Here is a 15,000-nt window from a genome sequence, read left to right as displayed (position 1 = left end):
CGCGGCGGGCCCCCCGTGGGAGCGAACTCGCGAAGGGGCGAGAGAGCGGGCGGGCCAAGGCCCGAAGAGACCAGACGGGGACGGGCCGGCCGCCCGAGGAGGCGGCGGCTGCAGCCGGCGTGGGGAGCGGCGCGCGCCAGAAGGGCGGCGGGAAACGGGAGAGGGCACCTGCCGACCCGCGGAGGAGCCCCGCCCGGAGAGAGCTGGCCGAGCCGCGCGGGCACACCGGCCGGACAAACCCAGGGCGGCACGCGGTGTATCACCGCCAGCGCGCACACCAGGCGCACGGGCGGTCCCGCGTGGCCCCGGACGAGCCGCCGGCCGGGTTCCCTTCATCAGCCAACCTCCCGGGAGGGCCCTCGCGGGGGACAGGGCCCCACCACCCCACCGCCGTCGCAAGAGGCGGGGAAGCCCCCGAACCCTCAACCCGCACACCGTGACGAGCATCCCCAACGACAACCGCCCGACCAGCGTGCCCACCGCCACACCCGGTACACGCCCGGGAGGGGGCGGCAGCGCGGCCGCGACCGGCCAGCCGGGGGAGGCCCGGCGGAGGCGAGGAGGGGGCCACAACCCCGCCCGGATGGAGGGCGCGCCGGAGGCGGCGAGGGGCAAAGAAACGCGGAAAGGAAACCGGGGAGAAGACCTCGGGCACAGAGTCGGGCCGCCAGGAAAACAAGCGGGATCCCACCGCCACACGCGAGGGCGGTCCCGCACCGCCTGCGACGCCAACCCGGCCTCCGGCCCCACCCCCGGAACCTCCCACGAGACCCGCCGCCCCGCCACCACAGGGTGGCCCTCCACGCGACGAGACGCGCGCCTGGCCTCCAAACGCCAGCATGCAACGCCACAACCTCGGGCCAGACGAGTCCCACGACCTGGGCCTCTCCAGCTCCAGGGTCCACTCGCTCACCACACCGCCCGCGGAACGCTCCCAGGGGGGCCGCGGCGGCCGCGCCCCGGGCCAGCGCACACGCACGCAGGTCGCCCGCCGGCTCGGGACCGGGAGCGGGCAGAGGGACACTCGCAGCGGGCGCGGGGGAAAGAGGGACGCGGCCCCTCAACCCCCGGCCGCGCGAACAGCGCCCCACCGCCACCGCGCATACACGCGGCACCAGCGGCCCACACAGTGGCCCCACGCGCGCCAGAAGGCCCGGCCAAGGCCCAGCGGGAACCCTCCCCCGACTCGAAGGGGGGAGGCGTGGGCCGCGGTAGGCACAAAGAGCAGGCGCTCGGCCCCCACCCGCGGGGGCCGGCGGACCCCTGCACTCCCAGACGGCGGGGAGGGGGGACTCTCGCCTACACACACCACCGACGGTAGCGTAGCGCAAAAGGCAGGGGGCGGCCAACGGGGGAATCCGGTACCCCCACACAAGGCACGCCCTTCACGGATCGCTAGAGAAACTTCCTCACTGAGGGTGGGCCGCACCCAACCCAGCCCCTCTGCCAACCGGCCGCCGAGACAACGAGGGGGGGATCTGCGGTACAGGCAAGCACAAGGCTTCTTGAGCGTTCGCGGCCGGGGACACCCAAAGCCCCATCGCCTCGGGGGCCCGACCGGCCCCAGCTCGGCGTCCCGCCACCATCGCTCACACGCCCGGGCAACGTCTCCTTCCTCCCACCGGAGAGAGGGAAGAGCGCCCGGGCGCCCGCTCGCCTAACACTCCCCACGCCACTCGGCGCTGGGGACGACAACGTGACACCCTCCCCCGGAGAGGGAACGGGCAACGCTGCCGAGCTTACCGCCTCGATCCCCCGAAAGAAGCAACACCGCTCTTCCCTTCAGGCACTCGCCTCGGAAACCCCCACGGACGGGGCGAGACCGACAGCGAGGCGGCGGCCGGCCGCGGCAGCGGCACTGGGATCGGGAGCAGCACACACCGGCTCAGCCTCAGGCACCTCAGGAAACAACCCGGAGCGCCCCAGGAGCACCGAAGCAGAGGCGCACCGTCGCGCCGAGGCAGCACGGTGGCAGCCCTCCCCGCGTCGGGGAGGGCCACACACACGGCCCTTGGCCGCCCAGAGGGGGCGGCGAGCGAGAAGCACCCGCTACGTCAGAGGACCCCAGGAGCGAGGTCGAGGCCGGATTCCGCACCCCCGCCCTTCCCCGCACCGCGAACGGGCGGGGAGGCAAGGCGAGGGGCCCGCGGGCAGGACGAGAAGAGTCGGCCCATTCGCCATGAATGTCCGTCCCTCGCCTGGCGCGGCTTTGGTCCAGCCCAGGAGAGCGCAAAGTCACCACATCGATCAGCAGAGTGGGCGGGAGAGGCCCAGGGAGCAGGGGGAGACCCGGCGAGGACCGCTTCTAAGAGGAGCCTGCTACGGCCTCGCCGGCCCCACACCCCAGGGAGAGCGGCCGACGACACGGAACGGGGAACGCCTGACACGCGGCTCGGAGCCATGGAAGCAAGCGTCGCCACGCCACCCTCGGTGCCCGCAGCGAGGAGCGCACGGGCGGTAAAGGACCACCCGCCACCTACCCCCGCCGCCCTCCGGCGCCAGAAGGCCGGCCGGCCAGAGGCGGCACCACCGCGAGGGCGCTCCAGGTGCGCCAAAGAGCCGTCGCACGCAGGCCCAGGCAAGCAGCTCAAGAGGGAACGGGTCCGGGCCACCCCATCAGCCCAGAGCCCCGCACGCACCCGGAGGCCCAAGCTCCCTCGCTCTGGCGTGTGCCGCCAGAGGACAACGTGTCAGCACCTACCCGATGGCAGAAAACGGCCAACTCGGGCCAAAACAATCGCGACCGGGGCAACGGGGAACAGTTCACTCACCACTGCCGCCTTCCCTGAACACAGTCACGGTCAGCGGACCGCGAAATCGAGCCCATCACCGAGATCCAGAGCCCCTAGGGACAACTGGTCGACCCTCGTTGACGAAGGCAAAGACAAGAGACGGGGACCGCCATCCCCAGCGAGCAGGACCGGGGGGGTGGGGTGGGGCGGACGGGGAACACGTCCGAAGGACGCCGGGCGTAGCCAACAGGACAAGCCCCGGGCAGCGGGCCCCCGAAGAGGCAATGCGGCAAGGCCGGGCGAGCACACCCGCCTGGCCCGCCCGGTGAAGCCCCGCAGCCCCGCGGCCAAAACCCGCGAGAGAGAGGGAGAGGAAGCGGGAGAAAAATAAGACAGAAGTCCCGGCGACCGACCCAGACCGGGCAAAGCGAAGCCCGTGGCGGCGAAGGAACCGCTCAGACTGCCACCCGAGGCGCCCGCGGCCCGGACCGTGCAGGGAGAGAAGACAACCGACACACACACACAGTAAGCCTGCAGGTCCAATATCCCGCCAACGGGCCACAACGGCCCAGCCCAGCGTGACCGAGACAGTTCCGCTGGCGCCGCCCAGCTCCTGGAACTCTGTCTCGGCCACCGCCGCCGAATATCACGCCTTGGAGACTTCCGATGATCCGACGCTCCTATAAAAGCGGCCACCAGGGGGAGCTCGACAACCGTCAACCAAATCAGGAGGAAGGGATGCGGAACCTCGGTCGGCGTCAGCGGGATCCGCTCCGCAGGGGTCGTAGAAAGTCACCCCCCGGACACGTCCCACCAGCCGGGTCGCCCCGCCAGGGCCCCCCCCCCACAGCGGCGGGCACGAGACGCAGGCAGATCGGCCCAGCACCCCTAGAGAATCCGGCGGGGGACACGGGCGGTGTGGGACTTCAAAACCGAAACCACCACGGTGGAGCCACTATTAGACAGGCAGACTAGCTGCTAGGCCACGGTCCGATCCATCCAGAGAATGGAGGAATTGACAGAAACATGTAAAAACCCGTCGAAATCGGTGGCTGGGGAATTTGATCTGCTGGTCTTTGGGCTCGGTGTTTCCGCCTGTTTCTGTACCAAAAAAAAAAAAAAAATGGGAAGATGAACAGCCTCTGAGAAACCTTCCTCCTCTGTGTCTGTGGTTCAGTGCCAGAGGGCCGGCCTAGCACATAGGAGGCACTGGGTTTGAGCCTTAGCGCGGCCTACAAAAAGGAACAAAGTCGAAAGAAGGCGTGCTGTCCACCTACAACTACTCTAAAAAAGAAAAAAAAAAAAAAAAAGAATACTGATCATAATAGGAAAAAGGATTCTTCCTTGGGGAGTTCTATTTTCTCTGCCTGGCCACGTTATCTTTTTTTTTTTTTTTTTTTTTTTTTTTTAAGAGAGAGTGAGAGAGAATTTCAATATTTACTTTTTTTTTTTTTTTTTTAACAACATCTTTGTTTGTATGTGTGCTGAGGACCAAACCCGGGCAACTGCAACTGCGCTACCAGCCCCCTTTTTAACTTTTACTTATTTTTCTTTTGTAAAGGCAGAGAGGAGGAGGGGGGGGGAGAGAGAGAGAGAGGGAAGAGGGGGGTGGAGAGAGAGAGAAGAGAGAGAGAGAGAGAGAGAGAGAGAGAGAGAATATTTTTTAATGTTTATTTTTCAGTATGCGGTGGGCACAACATCTTTATTTTATTTTACGTGGTGCTGAGGATCGAACCCAGCGCCCCGCGCATGCCGCGGGAGCGCATTACCACTTGAGGCACATCTCCAGCCCATTAATTCTTATTTGAATTTGTGTTTTTATTTACCTATTTATTTACCTGAGTAAGAAATGAGCATTTTCTTGAACCGAAAGTCATTTTCCACCGGGTCACAGAGCCAAATTTTACGTTTAGGCACATGGTAATAAGAAGCTGTAACAGGGCGCTAAGAGCGGCTGCCTTGGCTAAAAAGCGTGGGCCCTTGCCCCAGAGCGAAACAACAACGACAACGGGGGGGGGGGGGGGGGCAAAAAAAAAAAAAAAAAAGAATCAAACAAATAATGCAATCAATCGATGGGCCAAGGACCTGAACAGATACTTCTCAGAAGTGGATTATGACACTCCTATAAAAGCGGCCACCAGGGGGAGCTCGAAAACCGTCAACAAAATCAGGCGGAAGGGTCGGTGTCAGCGGGATCCGCTTCGCAGGGGTCGTAGAAAGTCACCTGGACACGTCCCACCAGCCGCCCCACCCCCACCCCGCCAGGGTGCCCCGCAGCAGCGGGAGGCGCCGGCAGTCTGCCCAGCACCCCCAGAGAATCCGGCGGGGGACACGGACGGTGTGGGACTTCAAAACCGAAACCACCACGGTGAAGCCACAATTAGACAGGCAGACTAGCTGCTAGGCCAAGGTTCGATCCATCCAGACAATGTAGGAATTGACAGAAACATGTCAAAATCAGTTTGAAATCGGTTGCTTGGGAATTTGATCTGCTTGTCTTTGGGCTTTGTGTTTCCTCCTTTTTCTGTACAAAAAAAAAAAAAAAAAAAAAATTGGAAGATGACCAGCCTCTGAGAATCCTTTCTTGTCTAGGGTCTGTCTGTGTCTTTGGGTCAGTAGCAGAGGGCCGGCCTGGCACAGAGTTTGAGCCTTAGCACGCCATACAAAAAGGAACAAATCATCGAACAAATCATCACAAGGATTCTTCCTTGTGAAGTTGTATTTTGTCTGTTTGACCGTTTTATCTTTTTTTTTTTTTTTTTTGTATCTTTATTTTTATTGATCTATCAATATCACAGAGCCAAATTTTACATTTAGACACTTGGTAATAAGAAGCTGTAACAGGGCTCTAAGAGAGGCTGCCTTGGCTAAAAAGCATGGTCTGTTGCCCTAGACTGAAACACCACATGCTCTGAGATAAATGAAGCTGGAGAAAAGTTGCAAGAGCACTTCATGGTGTTGTCAGTCTGGTGTTGTGGCTCAGTGGTACAGCACTTACCAAGTACGCATGAGGCACAGGGTCCAATCCCGGGCACCACATTGAAATCATCATCATCATCATCACCTAAATAAACAAAATAAACGTATGTATTTTTTTATCTGTTTGTTTATTTATTGGAGGAGGCCTGTAAGGAGGGATTGAACTCAGGGGCACTCACTGACTACTGAGCCACATCCCCTAGCCCTACCTATCTAGTATATTACTTAGAGACAGGGTCTCACTGAGTTGCTTAGTGTCTCACTTTTGCTGAGGGTGGCTTTAAACTCTGGATCCTCCTGTCTCAGCTGTGTGTGTGTGTGTGTGTGTGTGTGTGTGTGTGTGTGTGTGTGAGAGAGAGAGAGAGAGAGAGAGAGAGAGAAGCCTGTCTGGGATGACAGGCATAGGCCACTGTACCCAGTCACTTATTTATTTTATTTTTAGTATGACTTCAAGGTACACACAAGACAATCACTGCCAGGCGTAGGAGGAACATAGCACATTGATAAACACTCAGATCTTTGAGGAAGCATTAAACAATCTTAAGGTAGTGTGCAAGTCATTCAATAACCTCAAAATACCTACATGAGGGTTGGAATTGTAGCTCAGTGGTAGAGTGCTTGCCTTGCATTCGTGAGGCCCTGGGTTCAATCCTCAGCACCACATAAAAATAAATAAACAAAAATAAAGACATTGTGTCCATCAACAGCTATAACTAACTAACTAACTAACTAACTAACTAAATAAATAAATAAATAAATAAATAAATAAATACCTGCATGAAAACCACAGAGAATTAAAGGAAAAGATGGATAAATCTATTATGGCAAGGAGATGAGAACACTCGTCCCTTAGCAGCTGAGGACGACTTAGGCCATAAATAAATAATCAGGAACAAAGGACAGCAGAACTACATCAGGAACAACCCACACCTAATGGGCACGTTCAGAACACTGCAAGGCCACCACTACACAGCAGACATTCTTTTCAAGTGAATACGGAATGTTTACCAAAGTTGACCATAGAATGGAACATAAACCAAATCTCGACAAAGTCTAAAAGATGAAATCACACCACAACTCTTCTCTGAACAACACAAAAGTAAGCTGGAGGTCGTAGCATGTCGGCCACTGCCAGGATTCATTTCAAGAACGGGATGAAACCCAAAGAAAGTATAAACCTGTACATTCACAAATCTCAGGGAGAAATAGCCGCATCCATCTGTCACAAACTCTTGAGAGGGGCGGGTCAGGGGTCAAGGTGAGATTGAAATACCCAAATACCCCCAACAAAGTGCCAACTTTATCAAACCAGTAGCCTAGATAAAGCAGGTACTTGTACTACGCCTTCTCGGTGACATTGTGGGGTTTTTTTGGGTTTTTTTGGGGGGGGGGGAGGGGGAGGGGGGAGGGGAGCGGGGAAGGGTGGTTCCCGCCACTTTGGGTTCCTACCGCTTTGTCTGCAAGGGAAAATTTGTTTCCTGCCAGGCTGGGGTGCCAGTTATCAGGGCGGGGAAGTAAGATTCTTACACTAAACCGGGCTTGCTTGGGGCAGGTCTCAGTTCTGATTTACATAACAACAGGCAGGGCAAAGTCTCTCCCACTGCCCCTGAAGGAAGAAAAATGTGGCCTCTCCAGGCTGTTCACAATTCCCAACCTGTTTTAAGGGTCAGTTTGTCTCTCTAACTCTGCATTTATGCTGACCGATTGGTTTAAAACTACACTAAGAGGTTAATTTGAATATCATTTGTTTCAGAGCACTTGTTCAATGTGTCTACCAGCATTTAATTTCTCTCTCCTGATGTTCCTTAATAACCTGATTGCTTTGGCCTTCTTCTCCTGGATTATGTGTAACTTGCCCCCCTTTGGTATAAAAAGAAACCCAGGAGGAGATTGATCCTAAAGAAAAGGGGTGCTCCACTAAGTGAGAAACTGAAAATCAAGCGATTAAAAAGAGTTTGGTGTAGAGAAAGAGAGGGGTGTGTGTGTGTGTGTGTGTGTGTGTGTGTGTGTGTGTGTGTGTGTTATAGAGAGAGAAGGGGAGAGTCTCTTGTACTTCAGGGTTTTTGTCTGTCTGACTGTCTGTCTGTCTGTCTGTCTGTCTGTCTGTCTGTCTGTTTGTTGTCTAATAATTACAGTGTTTCAGTTGGAAGCTCTGCCCTGGGTAATTCTTTCCAGCTCTTAGAAAGTAGTAACTGTGGTTATGTTCATTTCTGTTAATGATCCATTCTTCCTGCCTTTTAAATTCATTGATCACCCAGAACTCCTGTGTTTGGGGCAGGAGGGGTCCAGGTGCTTGAGAGAATTTTTTTTTTTTTTTTTCCCCCTGTGTCATTGGAATGGAGATTTGGACCTCTGAGTAAGAGTAGAGTTTTCTAAGAGAAAAGAGAAGAGCTCTAAGGGAAAAGCAGGGGATTGGATTACCAAAAAAAAAAAAAAAAAAAAAAAAAAAAAAAAAAAAAAAAAAAAGCCTTTGGAAACCAAACTATTGTTAGGTAAAACTTCATCATCTGAAGTGGCACCCCCTTTCTCCACTGAAAAGTCTTAACTGGGCCTCTTCTGAAATCTTCACCCAGACTGGTTTTAGGTCTGTCAGCAAAAGAGTCTCTCTGTGCAAAAGAATTCAAGGTGGATAAACTTCCTATTTTCGTGTCGCCCTGTTTACTTGGCCACTGGCCGAGAAGATACCAGCACTCCAGGTGCTGGACACCCCGTTACTAGTTTTTCACAAACATGTCCAGAACAGTACTTTGAAGAAATGTGCAAACAAGGCCTCTGGCCTTGAGCTGGGCTTCACAGAGATGTCTACATGTTTAAGATACGAGAGGGTACCAACTGGACTCCATGGTAACAGCTGGCAGGGGGAGAGTAGACAGGGGAGAAGAAGCTCTCCCCTTCTCAGGTGTTGTCCTCCAAGGGTTAACATGCCCAGAACAGTGAGAGAAAAAGCTGCTTTTATGTGAACTTCTGCAGACCATGAATTTCTGAGCCCCTCCCCTTACATGCTGGGTATAAAACTCTGAAACTACCTGAACTTTGGGTTCAGGGGATTAATTCCTTACAGCAAAAGCCATCTTCTCTGAACCTGGCTGCAGCCAAATAAAACCGTTTTCCTGCTCTGTTCGGTCGGTGCCTTGCCTCATTTGTCCCTACAACAACACATCCATGCAAGGAAGACTTTATCAAACCAGTAGCCTAAGTAAAGCAGGTTCCAGGTTACTTTTTGCCACCACCGCCACCACCACCACCATGCATACCAATAATTTCTTCTGATTTTTTTTTTTTTTAATTACATACAAACAAATCAAAAACCATGAAAAGTATAAACTATGTTACTGAGAATCAAGAAGAGTCATTCACTCATGTAAATTCAGAAATTCGGTAAGGGTGGTTGTTGTTTCTGTCTGTTGCTGTTGTTGTCCTTTTTTGTCTTTTTTTTTTTTTTTTTTAATTTTTCTCCCAACTGTCAAATCAATTAAAGCGGGGTGGGGGGGTGGGGGGGGTGAGGTGGTGGTGGGTGTCAGAAAATGTAACAGGGGTCCACTTTATAGGCTTTGAGTATAAGTCTCACTGCTCAGCCACTGAGGCTCATGTTAAAACCCATATCCTTTTTCCTTTCTCTTTTCCCTACCCTCCCCCTCCCTAATCATAGGTGAAGCCATATTGACTTTCAGGGTGGGTTATCTGCCCATTGGCTAACAAATATTTAGAATTTTCATCCAGAAAATCACTTTTCTGTTTGATAACCTTGCTAGGCCTCCGATGGGTTAGAACAACAGAGTGTCAGCAGAGTCATCAGAGTTTTGTTGCTGTAAAGGTTCAGTTCTTATGTTTTCTTATTATAATAAATTCCCCCTCTTCCTTCTGAGATGCTTTGCCTCTGAGCAACACCCCCCCCCAACACCTATCCCCCCTTCTCTGTCTCTCTCTGTCTCTCTCTCTCTCTCTCTGTCTCTCCCCCCCCCCCTCTCTCTCTCTGTCGAGTTACCCCAGGGCTCCATAAGTTGCTGAGGCTGGGCTTAGTCTTGTGATTCTCCTGAATCACCCCACATCTCTGTCACTGGAGATGTGTGCACATCTGGGGACTAGAGTACTATGCTGTGCTGTGTCTGAGAGATTTTTTTATTATTAAAAAGTCGGTACACTTAAAGACATATAGGTTTCCTACATGAGAGGTCACCCTTTTTATTAGAACGTGTATTTTATCGAAGCTCTAAACTTATCCCATAGTCAGTGACACATGTGGAAGTTCTAACACATGCATTCGGTGTAACATTCAGATTTAGAAAAAAAAAAAAAAAAAAAAAAAAAAAAAAAAAAGAAAGAAAGAAAGAAAGAAAGAAAGAAAGAAAGAAAAGAAAACGAAAAGAGAAAGATCTGTGCTTGGGGCTGGGGATGTGGCTCAAGTGGTAGCATGCTCGCCTGGCATGCGTGCGGCCAGGGTTCGATCCTCAGCACCGCAAACAAATCAAGATGTTATATCCGCGGAAAACTAACTAACTAACTAACTAACTAAATAAATAAATATTAAAAAAATTCTCTCTCCCTGTCTCTCACTCTCACACTCTCTCTAAAAAATAATAAATAAATAAATAAAAAGATCTGTGCCATTAATGACCAGTTTTCACATCTGTTAGTTTTAATCGAAAAAGTAAGGGTTTGGGGATCATTTGTTGAAAGAACACTCCTGTACCAGGTGAGTGGCACTGTTTCCTGAATGCATAAGAGTATTTGTCCACTTGAGTCCAAGCTGTTCTCCTAGGTCCAACTGTTGGTGAGCAAAACACCACATCGTGGCAGTTATCTGGCCAGAGTCTGGCCAGAGCTGGTAGATTCTGAACTTGGCTTCCAAAGTCAAAGGTCAATGAATGTATGTAGGACTTCTAGGCAAGTGTGATGTGAAGATCTCTGGGCTTGTTATGCAATAAATGTGTCTGTGTTCCTTCAGCATAGAAGGAAATGTATTCATTCTAGAATGCAAAGCTTGGGCTAGGGTTTTAGCTCGGTAGTAGAGCACTTGCCTGGGACGTGTGGGGCGCTGGATTCCATCCTGAGCACCACAGAACCCAAAACAAAGGGACAAACAAGTAAATAAGGTAAAGATAGTGTGTCCATCCATCTACAGCTCAAAAAATTAAAGGTATGGGTTGGGGGTTCATGTCGATCCTCCCCCGCCCACCCCCAAGAGGATCAGGAGGAGGTTGAGAGAAGGATCGTAAACTCATAGCGAAAGTAACCTCGCGAGGAGACCCCTGTCTCCCAAAGAAAAGTTGTGATAGTAAAAGCAAATGGGACTCCGTTTTGTTTTATGTCCCCATTCTGTAAAACAACCAGGCCAAGTAGAAGGGTCATGACTGACGCAAGATGTTCTTTTCCTTGTGCTATAGAAACCTTTAAGAGTAAGGAACTACCTAATGGGACATTGTTTCTGTAACTAGCCCATAAAAGGGGGAGCGGGGGGGGGGGGGGGGGGGGCTAAGCTTCTGTCACTGGAGTGGCTAGGCTGATTGTGATTGGCTGAGCGTCCCTCCGCCTGACTTCACTCTCCCGCTTCTGTAACATGGCTTGCTTGCATTAGCTAGACGCCCCCTCCCCCCAAAACGTCCCTTTTGCAGGTTTGAGGCTTATAAGGGGCACCCTTGCAATTGTTTGGGGCTGGCCAGGGGAACAGCTTTATGTTCTTCTGCTCAGTCGCCACTAGTTGTGCTTTAATAAAGGCTTGATTCCTTTATAACGTGAGTGGTCTGGAAGTCAGTTTTTGAAACCCCGGGACCAAGCTTTAACTAGAACAAGCAAGCAAGCCAGAAAACAAATGAATAGATAGATGATAGATAGATAGATAGATAGATAGATAGATAGATAGATAGACAAATTGAATATGGGGATGTGGCTCAGTCAGTGGTCAAGTGAGTGCTTCTGGGTTCAACTCATAAATCAATGGATTTACCAAAAATATATAAAAATATCTGTATAAAAAGGGGATGTTGGTTTAGCTCAGTGGTAAACTGTGTCTGTGTTCAGTCCCCAGTTCCAGGCTCCAGGCAGAAACCAGCCCCTGTGTGAGGGGCTGGTTTCTGGTTCCATCCCCACCAAGGAAACCCTGACATGAGTATGGGGAGCCATATTTGTCTATTGGATGCCAAGGGTAGAGTGATTTCCATCTTGATCTTCCCCCCACCACCACCACCTCTGTCTGTGTGAGCAAGGTCTCTTCTAGTGTCTGGATTTTATTTATTTACCTATTTATGTATGTATGTATGTATGTATGTATGTATGTATGTATGTATGTATTTAAACAATGCCTTTATGTTATTAATTTCTTTTTATCTGGAGCTGAGGATCTAACCCAGGGCCTCGAATATGCTAGGCGACCACTCTAACGCTGAGATATAAAGGACCCCAGCGCATCCCAGCCCATCCCAGCCCAGCACAGAGTCTTTGAGATGAGATTTTATTGCCTGTTTTGGTTGTTTGAGTCTGTCTTTGTTCACTACTTTTGTTTCTTTTGTGATGCTAGGCTGGGGAAGAAACCCAGGGCCTTGGGCATTGGTCCACAAAGGGTCTTGATTGCTGGGCAACACCCTCACCTTTTTTTCCTTTGTCTCTTCCCTTCCCCAGAAAGTAAACCCAGGAAGGGCCTCCCTCTCCTTCCCCCAGGCCCAAATCCATCCTGTTTGGGTTTTGGGCTCAGACAGGTACACACTAGACAGACAGACAGACAGACAGACACACACACACACACACACACACACACACACACACACGGGAAACATCACTGTTTTATTTTTGTTCGTTTCTCTCTTAACCTCATCCAGGCCCTCCCTCATAACTCTCAGGGGCGGGGGGGGGGGGGGGGGGGAGGTGTTTACTATGGACCTCTGGTGGTGACAGCCTTGGGAGGGACTACTACTGGGGAATTGGAGTGAGTGGGATGGGGGAAGTGGGGATTATAGTTGAAATTCCAAGGGTCGGGCAGAGGCACAGAAGCTATCTCCTAGGTGGGGCATGTTAAAGGCTAAGGAACGTGATCAGATACCAGGGGTGAAAGCGGTATGTCCTCCCCACCCCCCAGTGCTTCCAGGACTTTACTGTAGGGGGGGGGGGGAGAAGAAGCGGGAGTACAACTGCACTGAGGCCCGTGCCCATCTGTCTTTCCAGGGACTCAGTAGGCTGAGGGAAGAGAGGAAGATATGACGCAGCTGCTTGCAGCGTAGTGATCTGTATATGGATATAGATATAGATATCTAAGTCTGTCAGTCTGTCTGTCTATCTATCTATCTATCTATGTATCTATGTCTATACATGTAGATAGATTATATCTAAACTGGAAATGGAACTCAGGCAGGCCTTCCAAAATGACGGTAGCTTTGCGCCACCTAGCGTTCAGTGACTGCAACTAACGAGGCTGCTTTTCTCAGACCGCAGAGCACTCACTGTGAACTCCCAAGTTCCACAGGGTGGAAACCCGTCGCTATGCGCATCCACGTGTATATGCTTGTGTTTCTGACCCGGTGGCGAGATGAGATCCGACTGAAGAAGCCAAGCAAACCTAAAACGTGTGTCCCACCTTCACCACTCCTAAGTGTGGTGGATTAGCCGACTGAGAAAGGCCTTAGGGGAGGGAGCAGCTTCGGTCCGATAGGGGACAGTTGGGGAAGGCAAGGACCCTGAGTAACTGCACAGTTGCTCTGGGATCCAATTTTACCTGTAGACCTACTCGGCGCTACATAAACCTCAGCCAGCCAGCCAGCCAGCCAGCCAGCCAGCCAGCCAGCCAGCCAGCCAGCCTGTGCTGCATTTTGTCCTGTCTTTATTGGTATTAGGTATTTTCCAGAAGAAATGGGGGGGGGGGGATTTCCCATCTCGTGTCAAGAGTCTCCCGGGGACTGAATCCTCCTTGTCCACGCTTTCCTTGAAGATCCTTTAGAGATTCTCCACTTCGAGATGGACCGATGTGTGTGCTGCTGCAGGTTTGACAGCCATCCGGGAGGAAAAACAACCACCAAAAAAAAAAAAAAAAAGTGTTCCAAATCTCCAATACCATCATCTTTGTCATCATTCCACCATCCTTGGAAGAAGGAACTCGATGCAAAAGTCCTGGAAGAGAACAGTAAGAGTAGTGAAAGATCAGAATGGTGGGACAGTGTTCAGCAACCACCACCTCAGCTACTCACAAGAGAAGGTGAGGTCCTGGGAGTAATCAGGCAACCTCCAGAGACCTTGAGCTTTAACCAGCAAATAGAGAAAGGAGAGAGGGAAGGGGAAGGGGAAGGGGAAGGACACCCCCCCACACACACCCCATGTGATAACACCACCGCAGGTGTTATCACAGACTGAGATAGGATGTTGTCTCCTTTGATGTTAGCCAACATGAGCAATCCAGGGACACTCCATCTCAAAAAAAAAAAAACCAAAAAAAAAAAAAAACGAAAAAAAAAAAAAAAAAAACACACAAAAACTCCGTGGTGGTAGTTAGGCACTTCTGGATTCAATCCAGGGGAAATCATATCACCTTTCTTCCCTGTTTTAGGCAGACTTATCTGTCCTGGAGTCCACGCCCAGCATAGTCATGAAGTCACGTAGACTTTGGAGAGCAGAGGATGTCAGAAGTGACTCTTATCAAAAGTAAAAAGCCGAATTACAACTGCGGCCAGGAAGAAGTGCAAGGTGGCCTCTGAATCTCAGAGAGAGAGAGAGAGAGAGAGAGAGAGAGAGAGAGAGAGAGAGAGGCACCGGGGGAGGGGCGGCCAGGAAGAAGTGCAAGGTGGCCTCTGAATCTCAGAGAGAGAGAGAGAGAGAGAGAGAGAGAGAGAGAGAGAGAGAGAGAGAGACACCGGGGGAGGGGCGGCCAGGAAGAAGTGCAAGGTGGCCTCTGAATCTCAGAGAGAGAGAGAGAGAGAGAGAGAGAGAGAGAGAGAGAGAGAGAGAGAGAGAGACACACACCGGGGGAGGGGCAGCAAATGTTAAAAAAAAAAAAAAAATCAAGAAAAAAAATAAAGAAAAGTAATCGAAAGGAAGCACCACCAGCACCAGCACCACCAGGAAAGAAACAGTGAAGCAAAAGTGAAAGAAAGGAAGGAGGGAAGGAGAGAGGGAGCGAGCGAGAGTTGAGTTGGTGTGCAAGCAAGGAAGGAGAGAAATGCACAAACACCAAAGAGCACACCCCCCACCCCCCACCCCCGGGCTTTGACATTCCTCTCCAGGTACTGAGCACCAAGAGAAGAAAAAGCCCAGACCCACACAAGGAATGATTTGATGCATGCAATTAAAACTGAACTACCGATTAGGAAAG

The sequence above is a fragment of the Callospermophilus lateralis genome, unplaced genomic scaffold (genome assembly GCF_048772815.1).
Source record: "Callospermophilus lateralis isolate mCalLat2 unplaced genomic scaffold, mCalLat2.hap1 Scaffold_3172, whole genome shotgun sequence".
Classification (NCBI taxonomy): Eukaryota; Metazoa; Chordata; class Mammalia; order Rodentia; family Sciuridae; genus Callospermophilus; species Callospermophilus lateralis.
The sequence above is the reverse complement of the archived record's forward strand: the minus strand, read 5'-3'. Positions refer to the sequence as shown.